The sequence below is a fragment of the Chlorocebus sabaeus genome, chromosome 12 (genome assembly GCF_047675955.1).
Source record: "Chlorocebus sabaeus isolate Y175 chromosome 12, mChlSab1.0.hap1, whole genome shotgun sequence".
Classification (NCBI taxonomy): Eukaryota; Metazoa; Chordata; class Mammalia; order Primates; family Cercopithecidae; genus Chlorocebus; species Chlorocebus sabaeus.
In genome coordinates this window covers 39641115-39656783 of record NC_132915.1, presented here as the reverse complement: position 1 = coordinate 39656783, position 15669 = coordinate 39641115, and the positions used below count along the sequence as shown (strand labels likewise).

Genomic DNA, 15669 nt, shown 5'->3' with positions numbered 1-15669 from the left:
TTCTGAATAATAGTGCCAATTATTATTAAGGAACGAATCCAAGTGAAAATACTTTATTCTAATAGAGAGTGCTCAAAAATGTAGTTTTGTGATGGTTAAATCAAATCAAACACAGAAAAATCTAATATAAACACACCCTTAAGCAGTGTTCTCAAAAACACCTGGTGTGCAGTGCTGGAGTATATAAAATGATCTAGGGGGTCTAGGAGAAATAGATGAGGATTTCTATCTCTATTATATTACATTTCCTAGTTCTTCTTTTCTTATTTTTTGGAGTGTTTTCTGCTTTGTTTTAGAGACATAAACACTAATATAATTTAGTAATATATTTACATCATTTATAAGTGAATAGTACACAAATACTCGTGGTGCCTATATACTTTTTAAAACCTTTTTTATGGGCTGAGCGTGGTGGCTCACACCTGTAATCCCAGCACTTTGGGAGGCCAAGGCGGGTGGATCACCTGAGGTCAGGAGTTTGAGACCATCCTGGCCAACATGGTGAAACCCCGAGTCTACTAAAAATACAAAAATTAGTTGGGTGTGGTGGCAGGCACCTGTAATCCCAGTTACTCAGAAGGCTGAGGCAGGAGAATCACTTGAACCCAGGAGGCGGAGCTTGCAGTGAGTCAAAATGGTGCCACTGCACTCCAGTCCGGCGACAGAGAGAGACTCCGTCTCAAAAAAAAAAAAAAAAAAAAAAAAAGTTTTTATGAATACATGAGCCATAACGTTTGGAAAACCACTACTCACAATTTAGGGAAAAATAAGATTTCAGGTAAAAAAGCGTTATGTTCATCTCTGCAACTGTAGTTATGTATCCTTTTTCTGAGTCTTCTTTTCTGTATAATGGGCATATTAAGTACCTATATAGTTTCATTTAACAATGACAGAATGAGCGAAATTTGTGTGAATTTTAAAAGTATACAACTCAACAGAACAGCTAATTATTCAAATATCACTGGACAACATTTTCAAATAGCGTTTTGAGTATATGGAACAAACCCATTGAGAGAAATATATATTCAGTGAGTCTTCTGTAACCCTTCATGGTAAAGTCATCAGATTGACCTTTGGCATGGGTGGCATAGAACAGACAGTTCCTGATAGACAATCCCCTCGAGGCACTGTCTTCACCACTTTACTCCTTGTTGCTAATATTTCTGAAGTGTATGAATAGGCTTTTAGGAAGCCACACTAGCCTCTGGCCAGGCAGTTCTGAGCTTGGTTGATACAAACAAAACAAATAGCTGAAAAAAAAGAGGAAATTTTCTCTTTTATTTAAAGGTCCCTCCAAACCCTAACAATCAAAAATGGAAATCAAATGAACCAAAAATTTGGAATGTTATGTTAATATATTCGGTTAATAGATATTAATATTTTAAGTATCCGTATCATTCCCAGTGTGTATCTCAATGTACTCTCTAATACAACTTTAGATTTTAACTTAGTAAACACAATCATTAAATTTCTACTGACAATATTTACTTAGATTTTAACATCTCAAATTTGCATACTAGTTAAAATGAGTTTGTCATAGAGTGTTTCCTCCATAGTCTATGTTTTAAGTATATATTTAAAGGATTGGAATATAGCAACGGCCAGGTACGGTGGCTCATGCCTGCAATCCCAGCACTTTGGGAGGCTGAAGCAGGCAGATCACCTGAGGTCAGGAGTTCAAGACCACCCTGACAAAAATGGTGAAACCCTGTCTCTACTAAAAGTACAAAATTAGCTGGGCATGGTCATGCATACCTGTAATCCCAGCTACTCTGGAGGCTGAGGCAGGAGAATTGCTTGAACCAGGGAGGCGGAGGTTGTGGTGAGCCTAGATCGCGCCCCTGCACTCCAGCCTGGGCAACAGCGAGACTCCATCTCAAAAAATAAAATAAAATAAAATAAAATAAAATAAAATAAAAATAAAATAAAATAAAATAAAATAAAATAAATATAGCAGCATTTCCTAAAGTGTAGTCTATAGAACAGAAGTTCTATAAGCTCTCAATTGTTAACAAAACATGCCATGGTGCAATATGTTTTAAAAATATAACAGTTCACATTAGCAAAGTATTGAGCCTGGGAAGTCTGAGTACTTTGAATAGTTCACAAATTTAATTGACCAAAAAAAAGCATTTTGAGTTTTGCTTGCTTGCTAATATCCCAAGAAGATGAATTTCACACAATGCTCTATTAAATATCAAGATACATATTTTACCTCACATGATTTTTAATAATTTAAATTATATGAAAAAGTTTGAAGTAAATGCCAAAATTTTCTAGAATTTTACATTTGGCTCAAAATAACTGAGCTATTTTGCCAAAATAAAATTTGCCAAAGTAGAAATATATGATGATTTATAATTCTAAGAAATTTGTTTTCTGTATAATTTATTTAAGAGAAATAATACATTTATAAGCCTTGCATGAGGAAGTATATGTGTATTTAGCAAATAAAATTTAAAAATTGATTTTAGCATATTTTCATCAAGGACAATGGGACACATGCTAAAGTCAGAGGAAAGTACCATGACCACATGCAAAATTGTGATATATACTAGACACACAAAGCACATACGACACACATCCTTGTCATGTCTTTCCTTCTCTCCATTAGAACTGTCTGATGCATTTCCCATGCCACAGTTTTCCACAATAAAAAATGACATGAAGATGGAAGTGACAAAAGAAATGAGGATATAATGTCACCCTGGCAGTAGCCTCATGTTTCATCAGTGTCCTCATATAATCCTTCCAGTAATATGACAGATAAGATATTTTAAAACACCTTTTTAATACAAACTGAATACAAAAGAAATTACTAAGTAAAAGACAATAAACATTCTTGTAAAAGCATAGTTGGGAGTCAAAGAACTTAAGGAAAATCTCTAGGGGCAAATCCTAAGATGATGTAGGAATCAAATGTGACTGTCTTGTGCACATTTATTAAAAACCAGAAACCAAGTGGCTTCATTTATAAAAGTGATGAAGAGGACAAGATTGGAATTTGAGAATTTGAACCTAAAGTTGATTGACTCTCTTAGCCTTTTAACAGTCAGAAATTAGAAAATCCTAAATGTATTTTGCTGAAATGTCTATCAATATTTGATACACATAGAGATAAATAGATAAATAGAAGATGTATAGCAACAAATGTTTATCATTACATGGATTTTACAAAGGTAAAGCTAAGCAAATTGCCAAAGCATTCATAATGGATGATACTGATTGTATTAAAGCATGCTGGACAATGTTATCTATTGTGTAGGGATATTTGTATAGGTAGGAAAAGCATGAAAATTGTCATTACCAATTAAATGGCTAGTACTTGAGAGGGTAGGAGGATAATGTATCTTGGAAGTGCAATACAGGGGATTTACATTTTATTAATAAGATTCTATATTTAAACTGGGTTTTAAGTGCATGGAAGTTTGTTGTATTATTCTTTATGTCTTTCTTATGCTTCAGTTATTTAATAAGTAAAAAATTTACTCAATTGATTTCTTACGGGTAAATTCCTTTGGAGATTCCTAATGGTTTATTTAATTGTAATAATTATTGGTTGTTTTGTGATAATTTTCCAATTAATATGGAAAAAATTACCAAGCTATCTTTTCTAATAAATTATTCCAATGCCCGTTTTTTGGACATGAGTTTAAAGGTAATGAATAGGGTTTAAATTATATTTTGGCATATGGTTGTTACAAACTTTAAAGTCATTTTAAAGTGCTTGCTCTCATTTTGTGAGAGACAGTCTTGATTTTTAAACAGTGTAAGATTATTTTGACTCTCTAATCTTATTTGCAGTCTTTAAAAGACTCTATATTAAAAACCTATAATTCTTCTGCTGAAAATTTTTACTCATCCTCTCTATACCTCAAAATCCTCTCTTCTCCCATGCAGAGGTTGGCAGGAGTTGTAAGAAATGTTGTACTTTTGAGAACAGAATATGGTAGAATTAAAATAGTTCTTATTATAATGATGTGAACAAAGTATTCAATTAATATTGATGACTGAAAAGTGGTATTAGGAAGTGGAATAAACAAGCTCTGGAACAGTCAAATGCCAGGAAAAGAAAAAGCATTAGATTTTGTCCTTAGTGGTTCCATTCTTATCCTAGACCATTATTGTAAGTTTTTCACAGAGGATGTGTTTTTGTACGAACATTAGGGCTACCTCAACACCATTAATATGACCACAATTTCACCTCTGAAATCTTAATTTTAAGGGAGAAATAAATTCAAATATAAAGTTGTGATTTAGCTGAGTATATAGATATGATTATTTTTAAAAAGATTATTCTATTTTGAATTCAGGTAAACTAGCTGATATGTTGTTTGAAAATTTGGTTTTCTGGTAATTTTAAGGGACTTGTTAAAAGGCAAATTTCCATATATACCTTGCCTCACATACATACCCTCTGTGGCTTATCAATTTTATGAGTATTTCACTTAACCAAAAGCTGTTGAATATAAGTTAATATTTATTTTATGATTTAAAAAGCCACCTAAAGGTATTGCAGCATTTAGGAATCAGTATTATGCTTAAGGAGAGGCAGAGAGGTAAGAGTTAATGAGGATTTCTCTAGATAAAATCCTGCGTAAAGGAGATTTTAGCCTATTTTGCAGATTGTACTTATCTTTAGTCACTTAGATAACAGATTTAAATATTATAGTGAGTATATAGAGTAATAGAAATATAACCACTTCATCATTGAATAATCAAATAGTAATAGATTGTAAGAAAGGCTTATATCCAACACCTCAAGATGCTTGAACAAGCAATACATTCAATTACCTATGTTCTTAGAATTATAAATACACATGCTCATGCATATATAGCTATTTCTACATCTGATCTATATTTCATTACTTTGACCTTACATGTAAGACAATTGTGTGTTTCATATGTAGGACCTCAACTGCTCTGTCTACAAAGGTGATGTAAAATTTCTACTTGAATAGCGATAAATCATGTTAATTCAGCCCTAGTCAAACAAAATGTGGTAGAGAGGATGGAAGAAGAATAGGAATGAGAATGGTCAAAACAAACGATCCAGTGTAGGAATCTGCCCAATTGAAGTGATGTACTAATATTGAGTCAAGTACTTCTAGTGATGAAACAAGGACTCAGATCAGCAGGAGTGTTTGTATATCTAAAAGAATCTATTGATATTAAAACAGGATAAAGTAATGTTATGTATTTTGATTTTAGTACAGTGATTTCTTAAAAAGCCAGTGAAGTAAACTCAATTTAATTTCAAAAATGAGGTGAAAATGAACTGCCTGCCAAAGGTTAATGAGGTAAATATGATTTGCTTTAGAACTACAAGCAGAGTCCAGAGATTGGGGAACTAAGAAGCCACTTTATTCAGTTCTCTTTCCACCACATGTAGTTCTCAAAATGAAGCTTAATGAAATAGGATTTGCCTATCAATGCCTCCAAAGTTAATTAGCATACATAGCTAATCCTGACACAAAACTCAGTCTGTTTTGTAGGGCACATTTTCCTAGGGAGGTTTGCTGACCCATCTATGACCATCTCCATTTGTGACCCATCCCCTTTCACTGTCAAAGTACCATCATTTGGGAAATGAATGTGTCTATTATGTTCTAGGCCTCTACTTTTTCCTGCATTTTCAAATTTTCATTCTTCAAAAAGCTTAGGAAATTAAGAAACAAAGAGAAAAAGTTTACATTTTTTTCTAGTGCAAATATGATAAAAGATTTTAGGAACCCTCTCTGTTATTAAAACAAACAAACAAAAAAAGTTAGAATTAAAATATGAGAGACACTAACCTCTGATTGCCTAGTATTATTTTTTGGATAAATTATAGCTTTTGATCCTCTCTTTCCCACAGTTAAAGGCTGAGGGTTTCAGCTATGATTGAATCCAATGTGGCTATTCAGCAGTCAGTAATCACTTCATGACTCCAATACAATATATTTTCTTACTGGTGAATAAGAGGTCCCATGTGAACAAATCCATTCCCTTTTCTACAAAGAAGGTTTGTGTATGTGACTCTTAATCTCCATCACAGTGTAATTGGGCACTAAAAGAAACAGATTAGTTATTGTCGACCATATGATAGGCAATGCGTGGAGCCAGGAAAAGACATGATTCATTGATTTTAATCATGCTCAATACTTAGTCAACTCGTTATCCACATAAATGGAGGGCGACAGTAATTTAGATAATCCACGATAGTAGATGATACAAAAAAAAAATGTACAACTGAGTTTGCAAAGCATATTTTTCTTCAACACATTTGTCACAACTCTCTTTTAATGCTTAATGCCTCAGATTTTACAATTCTTTAATACTTTATAAAGTGACTTTATATATTGTGACTTCTCTTTTTGGTATCTGCCTAGTGAACCTCCTTTTATGTATCTTAGCTCAAATGCCATCTCCCTAAAACTGAACTTTGGCTCCTTTCTTCAGTATTATACCCATCTCTTCTCTGCTATTATCATAGCTCACTGTACTTTCTTTTTTATATCATTGCCATTTTATGACTCTAAGGAATTATGATGTCTTTCCACCAATCCTGTAAACTCCATAAGGCCAAACACCTGTCTCTTGGTTCATAGCTGTATCCCACCATGCTCAATATTTGGTGAGCACATCCTAAGTGCACGATGATCATTAGCTTTATGATGGAATGTAGGAATGAATGCATGGATGAATTTAATCCTACTTATTGTTCTGAGAAGTTGTGCAGAAGTCTTTGTTATCTTTTTATATGCAGTGTAATACTGTATAGACTCTTTTGGTAGATGGCCTGTTTGACCACTAACCAATATCCTGATCTTAGAAAATTACGTATCTTTTGGTGCCTCTGTGTCATCATCTGTAAAATAGAAATAATGACAATATGTTCTGTATATTGTAATGAGGATTAAATGATATGATATATGTAAAAAGCTTAGCAGAGAGACTCAAAGTAAATGCTCATTTTTTAATTTTATAAAATAATGGTATACTGTTTTTAATGGTATAAATAATATTAAGTAAATTGATATCGGGAAAGATTAAGTGAGCTACCCTAAAGTATATTATACCAAATAAATATCATGTAAAATAAAGGTAATATTTAGATAACAGAATTGTTTAGAATGACTATTTACAAGATAAATTGACTTGGTCTTTAAAGTTTATTCTTACAGTTCCCTTGACCATATTTTGACAACAAAAAGAGGGTCTTTGCTAATTAATGCCTGGGACATTTAAAAACTGATAAGGCCTCTATGCTGCATCTCTCTTAAGATATAATCCAGGGTGCTGAGAAGGAAAAAACATGCATACTCTGCACACCCAGTGAAATGGGTCTATATTAATTTGTGAAGTATGTCTAATCAATCTCATAGACTTTTCTAGTCTGTGAACTTCTATTGTTCTCCAAGTTAGTTTGACCAATCTAGCTGCCTTGACAGGCATTGCTGTTTCTCTTTTAATTATTTAAAAGAAAAAGGGTCCTGGCTGGGCACAGTGGCTGATGCATGTAATCCCAGCACTTTGGGGGTTGAGGTGGGCTGATCACCTGTGGTCAGGAGTTCAAGACCAACCTGGCCAATATGGTGAAACCCCATCTCTATTAAAAATAGAAAAATGAGCCAGGTGCGGTGGCACACACCTGTAAGATATTCACAGGTACTTGGAATTATCATATGGACTTCTTTGTGATGCAATTATTCAGCCTACCAAAGGTGACTTTTAAAAATTTATTTTTAATGATTACTTTTAAATTAAGCCTAAATTCACAGATATTATGAAATGAAAATGACCTTTCTGTACTTTTTCATGTATTCGCACAGTCAAAATTAATTTTAACTTAAATACCTATTCAAATGACACTCTTAAAAAATACTGAGGGACGTGGAAGGAAATCCACAGTATATCAAGTAGAGAGGTTTATGTATATGCATTTTTGTGTATGTGTCTGTGCACATTTCATATTTAGTAACTTGTTTATTTAGGTATGACAGATGGGAACATAGGCCACAATGTTAACTGGAAAAATTTATCTTTAGGGGCTGTAATTACAGCTAGAAAATATGTATGAATGTGTGTTTGTGTGCGTGTTTGTATGCATATGTCAATCAACGAAAATGATCCAGGCAAGTGTCATTTTAGGAGGTTTATTTGCCAAAGTTAAGGATGCCTCCTGCCCCCACCCCACTGGAGACAGGTCTATGACTTTCCCCAAAGATGATTTTGAGGGCTTCAAATTTAAAGGGGAAAGGACAGGATATTGAGAAATACACAGTTATCATGTGAGATTGCAGTAGGGGAGAATATTAATGCCTTTGTCCTGCTCAGGGAATCTGCATTTTTATATAATATAACATAGACAATAAGGCAGAGGAAAACCAGATATGCATTTGTCTCAGGTGGGGCAGAGGGATGACTCTGAGTTCTGTCCTATGTCCCCTGTACCTGCAAAGATAATTGATAGGTTTATCAATTACATTGCCATGGTGAACTTTGACAGATATGCTTGAAGATAAAAATCTTGGGGCCCACAAGGAATTTACCTGTGGGCAAAATGTAAGGGAGGTATGTAGCTTTTCATCTTTGTAGCCATCTTATTTAGGGACCAAAATAGCAGGCAGACTTGCATGACCAAGTTCCCAGCTGGACTTTTCCCTTTAGCTTAGTGAGTTTAAGGTCCCAAGATTTATTTTCCTGTCACACATATATCTAAGTTCCGTGATAGCATTTTACTCACATTATTAGGAAAACTTTATAAGATTTTGAAAATGAAATAATATAACAAATGTTATATGCAAACAAGGGAGGTAAACTTTTTTCATTTTTCAATAGCATATATTAAAAGGTACATTTTTAATACAGAGAAGACAAGTTTTGTGCTTCTTCTGACCAAGGGAATATTACTTAGAAGAATTCAGAGACTGCATCCTCGCTTAGAGGGAAGGAATTTTGACTGAGTGTTGATGTGTACCACATAAGGGGCAGTGTTTTACCACTTGCAGCGTATGCTTGTCAACCCTGTTTTAAATCATTTTGGTTGTTTTTTTCCATCTAAATGCTGTTTTCTAACATTCATTTTACCTAAAATTAAATAGCACGCTTAGAAACCTAGATAACAACATTTCATATTAAGAAAGTAGATCATTGGCATAGGTGAATGGATATTTTAGAGTTTATAGTTAGAAGCTCAGACCAATCTTAACATTGCCTTTTAAAAAAGTAATCCTACAGAAGCCAGGAAGGGTAACAAGGAAGGAGAGAAGAAGAGAAGTTGATTAATGGGTACAAATATAAGGTTTGACATAAGATAAGATTTGGTGCTTGATAGATCAGTAGTGTGACTATAGTTCACAAGAATCTATTGTACATTTTTTTGTTGTTGTTTTTAGATGAAGTATTGCTCTACTGCCCAGGCTGGAGTGCAGTGGTATGATCTCAGGTCACTGCAGCCACCATGTCCTGGGTTCAAGCAATTCTCCCTGCCTCAGCCTCCTGAGTAGCAGGGACTACAGGCACATGCCACCACGCTGGGCTGATTTTTGTATTTTTAGTAGAGATAGGTTTTCCCTATGTTGGCCAGGCTGGTCTCAAACTCCTGACCTCAGATGATCCTCCTGCCTCGGCCTTCCAAAGTGTTGGGATTACAGGCATGAGCCACCACTCACAGCCTACGGTACATTTAAAAATAGCTAGAAAATAATAATTAGAATGTTTGTAGTATAAAGACAAATAGCTGTCCAGGTACGGTAATTCACGCCTGTAATCCCAGCGCTTTGGGAGGCCGAGGCGAGTGGATCACCTGAGGTGGGGAATTCGAGACCAGCCTGACCAACATGGAGAAACCCCGTCTCTGCTAAAAATACAAAAATTAGCCGGGTGTAGTGGCAGACACCTGTAATCCCAGCTACTTGGAAGGCTGAGGCAAGAGAATTGCTTGAACCTGGGAGGTGGAGGTTGCAGTGAGCCGAGATTGCAACATTGCACTCCAGCCTGGACAACAAGAGCAAAACTGTCTCAAAAAACAAAACAAAACAAGGAAAAAACAAAAGAAAGACAAATAGCTAAGATGATGGACATTCCATCTTTACAGATCATACTAATTATGCTAATGAATTAAATTATCACACATACCTGAAACTATGTACATCTATTATGCATCAACAAAAATTGTATTTACAATGAAATAATTTGACAGAAAAAAATATATGGAGGAAAAACAAAATATGCTCTAGAGGCAGGGCTAGTTCTGGACTAGCTCCATTGAAAAACAGTGGCAGACAGTGAAGTGTAAAGACAGGAATGAGAAAGGAAGAGTAGAGAAAGACAGCTGGGTGTGTGGTGGAGATCTGGGCTGACGAGAGTGAAATTCCAGGGAGTCTAGGAGGGGAGGTGTGCCTTATAGTAAGGACAGAAAAGATAATTTTTATTTTTTTTCCCATGGTCTAGCATGTGGCCACCTGAAAGATAAAAGTATTTAAACATTTGCTTTACTGTAATGACATCATAATTATGCAGCTCATAAAACTATGATTCCTTATTGTAAGATTTCTAACAAATTGATAGTTAGACAGATGGATAGATCTGAGATTACTCAGAGCTATGACACTTGCTGTAAGGCCTATGACAAATCACATGTTCTGTGAAATTACATTACCTCTTGCTTTCAGACCCACACCTGTGCAAACTTTTCCATCCATTCCTTCAGTAAATGTAACACAAGGACAGGAAAACAAGATATCCTTTCTGATTACCAGATCAGTTTACAGGCATGGGAAAAAGATGCTGTCAAATATTTTCTACAACTCGAATCTCAGCTCACTGACCTTAGAATGGAAAGAGATAATGCCTCATCATGAATGTTTAAAAATCTACCTATGCAAACATACTTTATATTTTCTGGAATTCTAATATCACTTGCAGTTTAGAATAAAACCATAATCTTATGAAACTACAACACATGAATTGTTTTTTTGATATTAAATTATTAAATTACTGTATCATATATTCTTATATTTTTTCAATCTTTATTTTGTCCTCCTCATACTTTATGCATCAATTTTCAATTCCTAAACATTCTGAACCTCCTCATTGATTGATTCATTCATTAAGGCATTTAAAACATGAATTGAAGCCTCAAAATGAACCAGGTGTCATGTTCATTCCTGGACATAACAAGGTCAATAAGATAAATATTTTGCTTTCAAGGAACACAAGTTTTTGTTTTGGATGACACTAAGAGCTAGGGAATATGTTTTGCTTCTAATTCTTTTCATAGACTTCTACCAATTTTTACATGGAAACATTTACTTAAGCATTTTAAGCTTAGAATCCCATTTCTTTCAAATACTATCACTGGTTGTACTGTTTTAAGTTGTGTTTCAAAATAACTGCTTAAATTCTATATATTTTCTGTGTCATCATATATGAAAGAGGTTAAATGATCGCTACTGGTTATTAGAGAAATGCAAATCAAAACCACAATGCGTTACCATCTCACACCGATTAGAATGGTGATCATTAAAAAGTCAGTAAACAACAGATGCCGGAGAGGATGTGGAGAAATAGGAACGCTTTTACACTGTTGGTGGGAATACAAATTAGTTCAATCATTGTGGAAGACAGTGTGGTGATTGCTCAAGGATCTAGAACCAGAAATACCATTTGACCCAGCAATCCTATTACTGGAATCATACCCAAAGGATTACAAATCATTCTACTATAAAGACTTACATACACATATGTTTTTTGTGGCACGGGTCACAATAGCAAAGACTTGGAATCAACACAAATGTCCATCAATGATAGACTGGACAAACAAAATGTGGCACATATACACCAGGGAATCCTATGCATCCACAAAAAATGATGAGTTTATGTCCTTTGCAGGGACATGGATGAAGCTGGAAACCATCATTCTCAGCAAACTAACACAAGAACAGAAAACCAAACACCACATGTTCTCACTCATAAGTGGGAGTTGAACAATGAGAACACATGGGCAGAGGGAGGGGAACATCACACACCGGGGCGTGTTAAGGGGTAGGGGCTAGGGGAGGGGTAGCATTAGGAGAAATACCTAATGTAGATGATGTGTTGATGGGTGCAGCAAACCACCATGGAACGTGTATACCTATGTAACAAACCTGCACGTTCTGCACATATATCCCAGAACTGAAAGTATAATAAAAAATTTAAACAAAAAAAAGTTTGCTATAAATTTATGAAAATATATTTCCATGTGTAAATTGAGGTTGTCTGAAATAATATTTAAAATTTATAATCATTTTGATTATTTTGAATTTTGATAATTTTGAATTTGCCCAGCAAATATTTTTTAACCACTTGAAATGAATCAGATGCAATGGCGGGTGATTGGAATGCATCAGCATACCAAAAATATAAGTCTTTTTTAGCCTTAGTCTTCACCAAATTTCCTTTCTATGAGAAGGGAGAAAAGATGTAATGCTCAGAAACATAAAATTACATTATTATAGTATAATAGAAGATTTATATGATTTTAGATATAGCATCTAAAATGAATAACATAAATATGAGACAACACAGAAAGCATGGCATGAGAACATTATTTATTTGATTCTGATTTTGGTTTGCTTTTTAAAAAGTGTGTAACTCCAATAACAGAGAAACAGAGAGCCAAATCATAAGTGAACTCCCATTCACAATTGCTACAAAGGGGATAAAATACCTAGGAATCCAACTTACAAGGGATGTGAAGAACCTCTTCAGGGAGAACTACAAACCACTGCTCAATGAAATAAAAGAGGACACAAACAAATGGAAGAACATTTCATGCTTATGGATAGGAAGAATCAATATCGTGAAAATGCTCATACTGCCCAAGGTAATTTATAGATTCAATGCCATCCCCATCAAGCTACTAATGACTTTCTTCACAGAATTGGAAAAGACTGAAGTTTATATGGAACCAAAAAAGAGACTGCATTGCCAAGACAATCCTAAGCCAAAAGAACAAAACTGGAGGCATCACGCTACCTGACTTCAAACTATACTGCAAGGCTACAGTAACCAAAACAGCATGGTACTGGTACCAAAACAGATATATAGACCAATGGAACAGAACAGAGGCCTCAGAAATAACACCACACATCTACAACCATCTGATCTTTGATAAGCCTGACAAAAACAAGAAGTGAGGAAAGGATTATCTATTTAATAAATGGTTCTGGGAAATCTGGCTAGTCATATGTAGAAAGCTGAAACTGGATCCCTTCCCTATGCCTTATAGAAAAATTAACTCAAGATGGATTAAAGACTTAAATGTTAGACCTAAAACCATAAAAACCCTAGAAGAAAACGTAGGCAATACCATTCAAGACATAGGCATGGGCGAGGACTTCATGACCAAAACACCAAAAGCAATGGCAAAAAAAGCCAAGATTGACAAATGGGGTCTAATTAAACTAAAGAGCTTCTGCATGGCAAAAGAAACTACCATCAGAGTGAACAAGCAACCTATGTAATGGGAGAAAATTTTTGCAATCTACCCATCTGACAAAGGGCTAATATCCAGAATCTACAAAGAACTCAAAAAATTTACAAGAAAAAAACAGCCCCATCAAAAAGTGGGCAAAGGATATGAACATACATTTCTCAAAAGAAGACATTTATGCAGCCAACAGATAAATGAAAAAATGCTTATCATCACTGGTCATCAGAGAAATGCAAATCAAAACCACAGTGAGATAACATCACCACCAGTTAGAATGGAAGTCATTAAAAAGTCAGGAAACAACAGATGCCAGAGAGGATGTGGAGAAATAGAAAAGAAATAGAAATGCTTTTACATTGTTGGCAGGAGTGTAAATTAGTTCAACTATGTGGAAGACAGTGTGATGATTCCTCAAGGACCTAGAACAAGAAATACCATTTGACCCAGCAATCCCATTACTGGGTATATACCTAAAGGATTATAAATCATGCTACTATAAAGACACATGCACACGTATGTATATTGTGGCACTATTCACAACAGCAAAAACTTGGAACCAACCCAAATGACTGGATTAAGAAAATGTGGCACATATATACCATGGAATACTATGCAGCCATAAAAAAGCATGAGTTCATGTTCTTTGCGGGGGCATGGATGAAGCTGGAAACCATCATTCTCAGCAGACTAACACAGGAACAGAAAACCAAACACCACATGTTCTCACTCATAGTTGGGAACTGAACAAGGAGATCACTTGGACACAGGGTGGGGAACATCACACACCAGGGCCTGTCAGGAGGTGAGGGACTGGGGGAGGGATAACATTAGGAGAAATATCTAATGTAAATGATGAATTGATGGGTGCAGCAAACCAACATGGAGGTATACCTTTGTATCAAACCTGCACATTGTGCATATGTACGCTAGAACTTAGAGTATATTAAAAAAAAAAAATGTGTGTAACAAACAAGAGGTACGGAGGTAAGGCTATTTAAATGGAGAAGATACTTTATATTTAAACATTGTCCCTTTTCAGAAATCCAACCTTTTTAAGTTGTTCATTCAAAACATTTATTTAATCTCTGGATGGACATATACTGCTAAGTAGATATATAGAGGAAGAAAACACAAGAACATTGTTTATCTTAATGGAATTTACAGTCCAAGGGATTGCTTAACTTATTTTGCTTTAGTCTCTGAATGGCTTATATTCACTCAATAGTGATACAGGTGTATGCTGGAATTTATTAAATACAAAATACTACATGGAATAGAAGGTGCTGAAAATTAAGAATAATAAAATAATATTATACTCTAAGTAGGTGTATTTATATGTTTGAGGACAATACTTTGACTCTTTATTTTCAGATTAATTCAAAGAATTTGCCATGAAGTATCTATCCTGTTGTGTTTTCTAGTGTATTTGTTGTTACATAAATTTTTCTATTGCTACAAAGATTCAGTAACAATCATCATTCTTTACAATGTTGATGCCTTTGTCATATCTGAATTAAGGCATATTTCATCCTAAATGTATAGAAATGTAAAAAGGCAGGCAACAGTATTGAAGTCTTTAGAGCTGTTAGTGTGCTTATTTACAAACATGTTAAATTTCTTCTATATTCTACTTTATTAAAAATGCTGACTATAATCTCGAATAAGCAAAGTAAAGAAGTGAAGAGGACTAGTTACCTATAAATGACACAGGTCAACATCAGAGGCATAACTTATGATGTGCACAGGAGTCAATACGATCTGATGGTCTTCCAGTGAAATGCAAGTGAAGTCCATACTAATTAGCTTATGAATCAGACTGATACTCAAGTTTATTTGGGCCAAAAGACTACCTACTGTCAAGCAATCAAGTGCTATCCCTTTAATTGCAATTTATTTCAAGAACCACAATTTATTGATCCTAGCATACACTTAAGCCACAGCAGTATCATTATTTGACTTTATTTTAACAGCTTCAAAAGGTTAGAAAGCTAGAGACCACTGTGAAAGATACCATTAAAAAGTTGAGTTGCTAAGATTGCTTAACACTCTATGCTGGGTAATATTAACAATACATATGGAATTACATAAAAGGACAGGGGAAAAGAATTAATATTACTTAGGAACTCAATATGAGCTGCTGCTTTCTATATCAAATATCCTTTAATAATAACAAAACAAACAAATGACAAGAAGATCAATACTGCTAT

The 15669-nt window shown here is 34.6% G+C and overlaps 1 protein-coding gene across 29 annotated transcripts in view; it reads left to right on the top strand.

Moving 5' to 3' along the window:
- PTPRD (protein tyrosine phosphatase receptor type D) overlaps nt 1-15669 on the top strand; it is a 2332079-nt gene that overhangs the window by 250849 nt on the left and 2065561 nt on the right. The gene's annotated exons all lie outside the window — the stretch shown is intronic.